Below are 10016 nucleotides of genomic sequence, written 5' to 3'. Positions count from 1 at the left end.
CTTTAGCTCACAATCTGTGGATACTATTATGTTTAGAAAAGGTTCAAAATCTATGTCAAGCATCACAGCACAACTGAAAAATGTATGTCACATGGAAACCAAATGAGGGTGGTCTATGGTGATAGGTGGGATGGGCTGAGAGTGGCTGAGGGGTGGGATTAAAGAGTTTGTTTAATGTTTTATTGTTATGTGTTTGCTGTATGTAAAAGTACCATGCATTTAAAATGTATATCTAGCCAAGAAGCTGTAAATTGAAAAAAAAAGGTTTCCTCTGAACAGGAGAGGTGGTGGATAAATTAATACAAATGTTTAATAAACAAGAGCTGAGTAAAGGGTCTGAATACTTATGTAAATGTGATATTCCTGTTTATGTTTTTATGAATTTGCAAACATTTCTATAAATCAGTTTTTGCTTTGTTATTGTGTGTAAATTGATTAGGGATTTTTTTTTTAAATCCATTTTAGAATAAGGCTGTAACTTAACAAAGTGGGAAAAAGTCAAGGGGTCTGAATACTTCCCGAATGCACTGTAAGTTTACTCCCGAACAGTGAGGAGAAACAATAATACAACAATTTATTGTTGTAAATCTCTAAAAATAGATTTCTGCCTACCTACCTAGGCTCATTTGTACGGTCTGGTCGCTGTGCAAAGGTTGAGGGTTATGCCACATTTCTTTCCATTTGGCTAGATATTGTTGTAAATGTAATCTCTATACCTGTGCACATGTATACATGTACAACTAGTCTACCCTAATGTTGATGTTATGCTGGCACGGTTCAACTGTTGGTCAAACTGTACAATAGAGTATATATGTTTTTTTGTTGTCTTGCAGACAATAACGTTTAATGCCTGGGCTTCTTCCTGGAGTGGATTCTCGATACAAAAACATAATTCTGTTGTCTGCATGTGTCATTGTAGCAGAACTGTATCCCGTGAACTATATCCCCCTCGAGGGATTAGACATTATGATGGATTTCAAGCAGATGAGGAGCTGAATGACAGTTTGATCATGACAACACTCCTACCACAGCTTTACAATTATTCCCTGAATTTACTGTAAGTTTCTTTTGGAATTGCAATTTTATCATGACCACCTCTCCCATCTGCTGATCACCAGTTCTTTTATATACACATTGTTACACCGGATAATGTGATTTAACTAAAGATTTTTGGTATCCATTACTGGGAGTCACAGGATATGTATTTTCAACCAATCTTAGCGATGTCCTCGAATCAGAGGAAACAGGAGTCATAAAATGTCAAATGCTCCCGTTATTAAAATAAATGCTTTTTTTTTGCTCCAAAAAGATGGTGTGCCACCATCCGTGTCTTTCAAGTCTTCTCACTCATTGATAGAGACAGGTCTCTGTCATCATGACACTCAGCACTTTGGAGTGGACACCCACCTGTCTCAATCAATGGGAGAAGACTTGAAATAGCCAAGATGTCTGCTAACATATTGAGGAACTCACATTATCTGGTGTAACTACAGTTCTCAGCACTTGTGTGTCCCTACACCTGAGACACACTGAACTGTACTATGCTGTTCATACTATATATATATATATATATATATATATATATATATATATATATATATATATATTTGAATGTTACTTTTACCATATAATGTTGTTGAATACCCAGTTCTCTTGAGTTAGTGTACATTCTCCTGTATTTTAATGTTGACAAATAAACATAATTTGATATCTGAATGTCTAGCATTTTTTTATGCTACAGAGCCATGTACAGCTTCGATAAATACATATTGTGAATCCAAGAGGGCAGAAACATTTAGAAGATTGACAGAAAAGATCCACATTTATTTTATGTTGGTTCTACATAAGGGCTCTCTAACCCTGTTCCTGGAGAGCTACCGTCCTGAAGCTTTTCCCTCCAACCATAATGTAGCACATCCCGATTCTAATAATTAGCTGTGTTTTACACAGACAACCCAATTCTGATTTTTTTTCCCACTAATTGGTCTTAATCACATCAGCTCTTTTTCAGAACAGATCTGAATTGGGCTGTCTGCGTAAACGCAGCCGTAGTCCTTTATCCGGCTTCGTTACACTGGCAATGATGGGCTGGGGAAGCTGAGACTCGTTGTGCTTATGGCGATTGGCTTGTCCTGTCTGCAGTGAACGGCCAGCTGGATAAGGCTGTCAAAAGTGATGTAGGGCTTCTTAACCACCAACTGCTTGGTCCTCTTGCAGAAGATTTGCTGATACTGCACGTCTCCTGGAGAGACATGGTTGTGGTTTTATACTTTTTCTGGAAGGGATGTAAGGGCAACATGCCTTTGTTGGTAAAGGTATCAGCCGAATGGGACCGGCTAGCGTTTTGTTTAGGGACAATGAAGGGGACATTGGGGGCTGTTTTGAGAAGAAAGATCTGTCAACAAAGTGAATGGGTGAGGGGGCTATTGAAGGTGTGACAAGTCTCAGGAAGGCAGTTCTTACACAGTATGAATGGTTGTTTAAGGGAGATTGAGGAGAAAAGGCACCTCAAATCGCTCTCATACACAATACATTTACTGTCTAAGCACAACCGAAAACCCCTTCCTCATCTCAAAGTACTGTCTGTAAAATCTCCCCCAGCCCATTTTGACTTTGAGCGGTCATTCTTGTCAATAGTAGCCTTTTGCAGGGGAATTGATTTGACATGTTTTTTGTACTGTGTTTCGGGAATAATGAGGTGGTTGTGACATTACTGTTGTCGTGTTGATTTTATACCGTTCAGTATCCCTGGATGGTTTCTGTCCCACAATCTTGTTGTGCTCCATAAACGCAAGGTGTGTCCGCTCCCTCGTGCTTGTGTACCCAAAATGCCCCCGCTTCAGGGTATTTCTCAGCAGGGCACTGTCGAACGACTGCATATAACCTGAGTTTTACAAAAGATAAAAAGAGAAGAGGGGTAGATGCAATTGATTATATGGTCTGGAAGGTAATCTGTGGTCCAAGGGTACCTCTAACCACTTGTAACCCCATAACACAAACCATACAAACACTACCCAATTCATGTTTATGCCATGCTTACTGTAAATTCAGCTAGCTTAGCCTTCAGCTTGTAAATATTTTGGCCAATTTACCTTCACCTTGTGCAGAGCTAGGGGTTGGAAGCACGTATTTTTTTATTATTATTTTTTTTTAAACATTTTTATTGGTAGAATCAGGTTCTGTACCAGCTACAACAAAATACACAACAATACACAATTGAACCACCCCACTAATTGAATTGATCTCTTTTAGACTGGCTAGCTACGCATACCTAACATGGACATTTCAATATTATCTGTTTGCTGTTAGCTAGCTAGCATCACTAAAAAGGCAGCAAGATTGCAAGCCAGCTATACCAACCATAGATGATTTATATGATTTATCCTGTACACATTCATCATTGCACACAGAGTGATTTACCTACTGTATATCGGCAATTTGATTTTTAGTTACGGAGTGTTTACCAGACAAGGGCGAGAATAGAAGGCTACCAAATTGAGACCCCCTTTATTTGGTAACGTTAGCTAATGTCAGTCAAAGATAGAACGAGCAAACAAACATGTTTACTCTGCCGAAGGCAGCTATCAGTCTAGCAGTGGCTACCATGGCATTGGCGAAATTGATTGACAGTGTGTATACCAAAAGATACCTATATGATTTAGCTGATGGAATTCAGAGTTCAATATTTATTTTAAACAAAGCCCCAGGGGCCTATAATTTCTTTATCCGGCCCTGTGCACTACCCTAGAGTAGCGCACTACCCTAGAGTAGCGCACTATGTAGGGGTTAGGGTGCCATTTTGGAATGTAGACATTCATATCTGACAGACAGACAGGGTAGCACTCTGGGCCGTGAGAGAGAACTAAATCAGAGTCCTTTCCCTTCGATTAGTGAGTGATTAACGCCGGGTAGAGACAGCTGGGCGACCTTACAGCCACATAATGACCTTAACCCGATCAATGGAGAGAGCACTGAGCCACAGCAGCAGGAACACAACAGCAAAAACAGTTCAGCTAAGTTCAGACCCCCTCTCTTGGAACTGTCTGACCCTCGAAAGAGTGTTACATCTGTAGCACTTTCAGTTTCTCTGTTGAACATGATTTTTCTCTACTTTCTTTCTTTATTTTCTCTAATCCCTTTCATACTAAGAAGTTTATCCGCCAACTTTATCATACTGCCAACTTTATCATACTGCCAACTTTATCATACTGCCAACTTTATCATACTGCCAACTTTATCATACTGCCAACTTTATCATACTGCCAACTTTTTTCTGCCTTTTCTTTATATCTAGAAGGTATTGGCGGTTGTCACCTTCTGACCTTTATTTCCTTAGTTTTGTCTTTATTTTAGTATGGTCAGGGCGTGAGTTGGGGTGGGCAGTCTGTGTGTTTTTCTATGTTGGGGTTTTGAGTTCAGCCTAGTATGGTTCTCAATCAGAGGCAGATGTCGTTAGTTGTCTCTGATTGAGAATCATTTTTATTGATTTATTTTATTTCACTTTTATTTAACCAGGTAGGCTAGTTGAGAACAAGTTCTCATTTGCAACTGCGACCTGGCCAAGATAAAGCAAAGCAGTTCGACACATACAACAACACAGAGTTACACATGGAATAAACAAAACATACAGTCAATAATACAGTAGAACAAAAGAAAACAAAAAGTCTATATACAGTGAGTGCAAATGAGGTAAGTTAAGGAAATAAATAGGCCATGGTGGCGATGTAATTACAATATAGCAATTAAAACACTGAAATGGTAGATCGGCAGAAGATTAATGTGCAGGTAGAGATACTGGGGTGCAAAGGAGCAAAATAAATAAATACCAGTATGGGGATGAGGTAGGTAGATAGATGGGCAGTTTACAGATAGGCTAAGTACAGGTGCAATGTTCTGTAAACTGCTCTGACAGCTGGTGCTTAAAGCTAGTGAGGGAGATGTGAGTCTCCAGCTTCAGAGATTTTTGCAATTCGTTCCAGTCATGGGCAGCAGAAAACTGGAAGGAAAGACGACCAAAGGAGGAATTGGCTTTGGGGGTGACCAGTGAGATATACCTTCTGGAGCGCGAGCTACGAGTGGGTGCTGCTATGGTGACCAGTGAGCTGAGATAAGGCGGGGCTTTACCTAACAGAGACTAGTAGATAACCTGTAGCCAGTGGGTTTGGCGACGAGTATGAAGCGAGGGCCAACCAACGAGAGCGTACAGGTCGCCATGATGGGTAGTGTATGGGGCTTTGGTGACAAAACGGAGTAGAGTGTTGGAGGCTATTTTATAGATGACATCACCGAAGTCGAGGATCGGTAGGATGGTCAGTTTTACGAGGGTGTTTGGCAGCATGAGTGAAGGATGCTTTGTTGCGATATAGGAAGCCGATTCTAGATTTAATTTTGGATTGGAGATGCTTAATGTGAGTCTGGAAGGAGAGTTTACAGTCTAACCAGAAACCCAGGTATTTGTAGTTGTCCACGTATTCTAAGTCAGAGCCGTCCAGAGTAGTGATGCTGGACGGGCGAGCAGGTGCGGGCAGCAATCGATTGAAAAGCATGCATTTAGTTTTACTTGCGTTTAAGAGCAGTTGGCGACCACGGAAGGAGAGTTGTATGGCATTGAAGCTCGTCTGGAGGTTAGTTAACACAGTGTCCAAGGAGGGTCCAGAAGTATACAGAATGGTGTCGTCTGCATAGAGGTGTATCAGAAAATCACCAGCAGCAAGAGCAACATCATTGATGTATACAGAAAAGAGAATCGGCCCGAGAATTTAACCCTGTGGCACACCCATAGAGACTGTCAGAGGTCCAGACAACAGGCCCTCCGATTTGACACACTGAACTCTATCAGAGAAGTAGTTGGTAAACCAGGCGAGGCAATCATTTGAGAAACCAAGGCTGTTGAGTGCCAATAAGAATGTTGTGAGTCGAAAGCCTTGGCCAGGTCGATGAATACGGCTGCACAGTAATGTCTCTTATCGATGGTGGTTAATGATGTTGTTTAGAACCTTGAGCGTGGCTGAGGTGCACCCATGACCAGCTCTGAAACCAGATTGCATAGCGAAGAAGGTACGGTGGGATTCGAAATGGTCAGTAATCTGTTTGTTAACTTGGCTTTTGAAGACCTTAGAAAGACAGGGTAGGCTAGATATAGGTCGGTAGCAGTTTGGGTCTATAGTGTCTCCCCCTTTGAAGAGGGGGATGACCGTGGCAGCTTTCCAATCTTTGGGAATCTCAGACAATATGAAAGAGAGCTTACTTAGGTAGCCTTGGTTTCACTTTTGTGTTGTGGGTGTTTGTTTTCCGTGTGTGTGTTTGTTGCCACACGGTACTGTTTAGTTTTTTTTCGTTTCACGTTTATTGTTTTGTAGTGTTCAGTTTATGTCTGTAAATGAACGTTATGGACACTTACCACGCTGCGCATTGGTCCTCCGATCCTTCTCGCTACTCCTCCTCCTCAGAAGAGGAGGAAAGCCGTTACAGCGGTATCAAAGCCTAAACTTTTATTTCTGCCAAAATACCTTTTCTTTCTCATGGCAATCATTTCAGTAAAGTGATGCCAATGGCTTTAAAAGGCTCTGCATGGTGAATCCGATGTCTGCAGTGGCTGTACAGAATTTACTGTGATGCGGTCTCGGCAGAAGTCAGAGCATTCATACTTCTGGTGCTTCAGGGAGCTGTCATACGCATCCAATACATTTGTCTGCACCGGGCAACCAATCATGTCTATGCAGAGCCCTCTGCATTGTTAAAGCCAATTTATGCTTAATCTGGTAATGCGCTCCGGAGGCTCCATACAGAGGGTGTGATGCAATTGCGGAGCCTCCGGACGCTTGCGAAGGCCAAATCAAGCTCCGTACCACATCGCCGTGCGCCTCCCAAATTTTGTAACAATGTGGAGGGCTCAGTATAGCTTCACATTGACATAATTGGTTGACAGTATGTTGGGACGGTACATCCTGTATAGACACAAACTCACTTCCTTGATAACAAACATGGGGCATTTTGATGAAAGTCTATCAGAGGAAGTTCACAAATAAAAAAAACATCTTTATGATACCTTGTGTAGGGATTTCAATGCTGTCCGGAGGCTCCATATGGAGGGTGTGACGCAATTACGGAGCCTCCGAAGGTTTGCAGAGGCTAAATGGAGCTCCATACCCAACCATACCAAACAGCCGTGTGCCTCCCAAATTGCCTCCCAATGCTCTGCATTGACATGATTGGTTGACGATAGCTGGGGACGGGAGGTCCTGTATAAACACACTTCCTTCACAACAGCTCTGCTCTGCTCCACGAAGTGCAAGAAGAATTCATGTCCTGAGTTCTACCGAGGCCGGATCACAGTAAATGCCGTAGGGCCACTGCAGATGTCAGATTGAGTCTTTTTTAAGCTGGTTGCATAGCTAGCATATAGAAATTGATGCTGGAAGGGAAAGTCGTTTTTAACTGTAATGCAGCTGATTGGTAATTATGGCATGGACATGTATTGGGGTTGACATCCATACAGCATTATACTCCAATTTTTACCTCAACATAGAGTGTAATACACATATAAACAACAGCGGAAATGTAGGCACATTTTTCTGGGGGCAATGAGAAGATTCGGTTGGAAAACGGTGCAGTCTTTTTACTTCATGCTATCTTGGCTGAGCCTATATGTCAAGCACCGGGAAATGGACTCTAACATCTCAGAGGTAAAAGCTTTTGTCTTTTCGTTTAGCCAGTCGCTTGTAATTAGCTGGATGGGGATAGAGATTAGCCCTGAATCACTAGTGGTGGTGCGGTGCAGACCAGTTTATTGGACGCATACAGTGCACTCTGAAACTATTCAGACCCCTTGACCTTTAACACATTTTGTTACGTTACAGCCTTATTCTAAAATCGATTACAATCATTTTTTCCCTCATCATTTTACAAACAATACCCCATAATGACAAAGCAAAAGTAGGTTTTTAGAAATGTTTTCAAATGTATAAAAAAAACTATCATATTTACATACAGTGGGGAGAACAAGTATTTGATACACTGCCGATTTTGCAGGTTTTCCTACTTACAAAGCATGTGGAGGTCTGTCATTTTTATCAAGGGTCCACTTCAACTGTGAAAGGCGGAATCTAAAACAAAAATCCAGAAAATCACATTGTATGATTTTTAAGTAATTCATTTGCATTTTATTGCATGGCATAAGTATTTGATCACCTACCAACCAGTAAGAATTCCAACTCTCACAGACCTGTTAGTTTTTATTTAAGAAGCCCTCCTGTTTTCCACTCTGTATTAACTGCACCTGTTTGAACTCGTTACCTGTATAAAAGACACCTGTCCACACACTCAATCAAACAGACCTCTCCACAATGGCCAAGACCAGAGAGCTGTGTAAGGACATCAGGGATAAAATTGTAGACCTGCACAAGGCTGGGATGGGCTACAGGACAATAGGCAAGCAGCTTGGTGAGAAGGCAACAACTGTTGGCGCAATTATTAGACAATGGAAGAAGTTCAAGATGACAGTCAATCACCCTCGGTCTGGGGCTCCATGCAAGATCCCACCTCGTGGGGCATCAATGATCATGAGGAAGGTGAGGGATCAGCCCAGAACTACACGGCAGGACCTGGTCAATGACCTGAAGAGAGCTGGGACCACAGTCTCAAAGAAAACCAAATTCAATCAATCAATCAAATTTTATTTATATAGCCCTTCGTACATCAGCTGATATCTCAAAGTGCTGTACAGAAACCCAGCCTAAAACCCCAAACAGCAAGCAATGCAGGTGTAGAAACCATTAGTAACACACTACGCCATCATGGATTAAAATCCTGTAGTGCACGCAAGGTCCCCCTGCTCAAGCCAGCGCATGTCCAGGCCTGTCTGAAGTTTGCCAATGACCATCTGGATGATCCAGAAGAGGAATGGGAGAATGTCATGTGGTCTGATGAGACAAAAATAGAGCTTTTTGGTCTAAACTCCACTCGCCGTGTTTGGAGGAAGAAGAAGGATGAGTACAACCCCAAGAACACCATCCCAACCGTGAAGCATGGAGGTGGAAACATCATTCTTTGGGGATGCTTTTCTGCAAAGGGGACAGGACGACTGCACCGTATTGAACGGAGGATGGATGGGGCCATGTATTGTGAGATCTTGGTCAACAACCTCCTTCCCTCAATAAGAGCATTGAAGATGGGTCGTGGCTGGGTCTTCCAGCATGACAATGACCCGAAACACATAGCCAGGGCAACTGAGAAGTGGCTCCGTAAGAAGCATCTCAAAGTCCTGGAGTGGCCTAGCCAGTCTCCAGACCTGAGCCCAATAGAAGATCTTTGGAGGGGGCTGACAGTCCGGACCTTTGGCAGCAGTTACAGACTTGAGTCTTCTTGGGTATGTCGCTACAAGCGTAGCACACATGTATTTGGGGAGTTTCTCCCATTCTTCTCTGCGGATCCTCTAAAACTCTGTCAGGTTGGATAGCTGCACAGATATTTTCAGGTCTCTCGAGATGTTAGATCGGGTTGAAGTTCGGGCTCTGGCTGGGCCACTCAAGGACATTCAGAGACTTGTCCCGAAGCCACTCCTGGGTTGTCTTGGCTGTGTGCTTAGAGTCGTTGTCCTGTTAGAAGGTGAACCTTCGCCCCAGTCTGAGGTCCTGAGCGCTCTGGAGCAGGTTTTCATCAAGGATCTCTCTGTACTTTGCTCAGTTCATCTTTCCCTCGATCCTGACTAGTCTCACAGTCCCTGCCACTGAAAAACATCCCCACAGCACGTTGCTGCCTCCACCATGCTTCACCATAGGGATGGTGCCAGGTTTCCTCCAGACATGATGCTTGGTATTCAGGCCAAAGAGTTCAATCTTGGTTTAATCAGACCAGCGAATCTTGTTTCTCCTGGTCTGAGAGTCTTTAGGTGACTTTTGGTAAACGCCAAGTGCGCTGTCATGTGCCTTTTACTAAGGAGTGGCTTCCGTCTGGCCACTCTACCATGAAGGCCTGATTGGTGGAGTGCTGCAGAGATGGTTGTCCTTCTGGAAGGT

The sequence above is a fragment of the Oncorhynchus keta genome, chromosome 27, assembly GCF_023373465.1.
Source record: "Oncorhynchus keta strain PuntledgeMale-10-30-2019 chromosome 27, Oket_V2, whole genome shotgun sequence".
Taxonomy (NCBI): domain Eukaryota; kingdom Metazoa; phylum Chordata; class Actinopteri; order Salmoniformes; family Salmonidae; genus Oncorhynchus; species Oncorhynchus keta.
Note: the sequence above shows the minus strand (reverse complement) of the source record.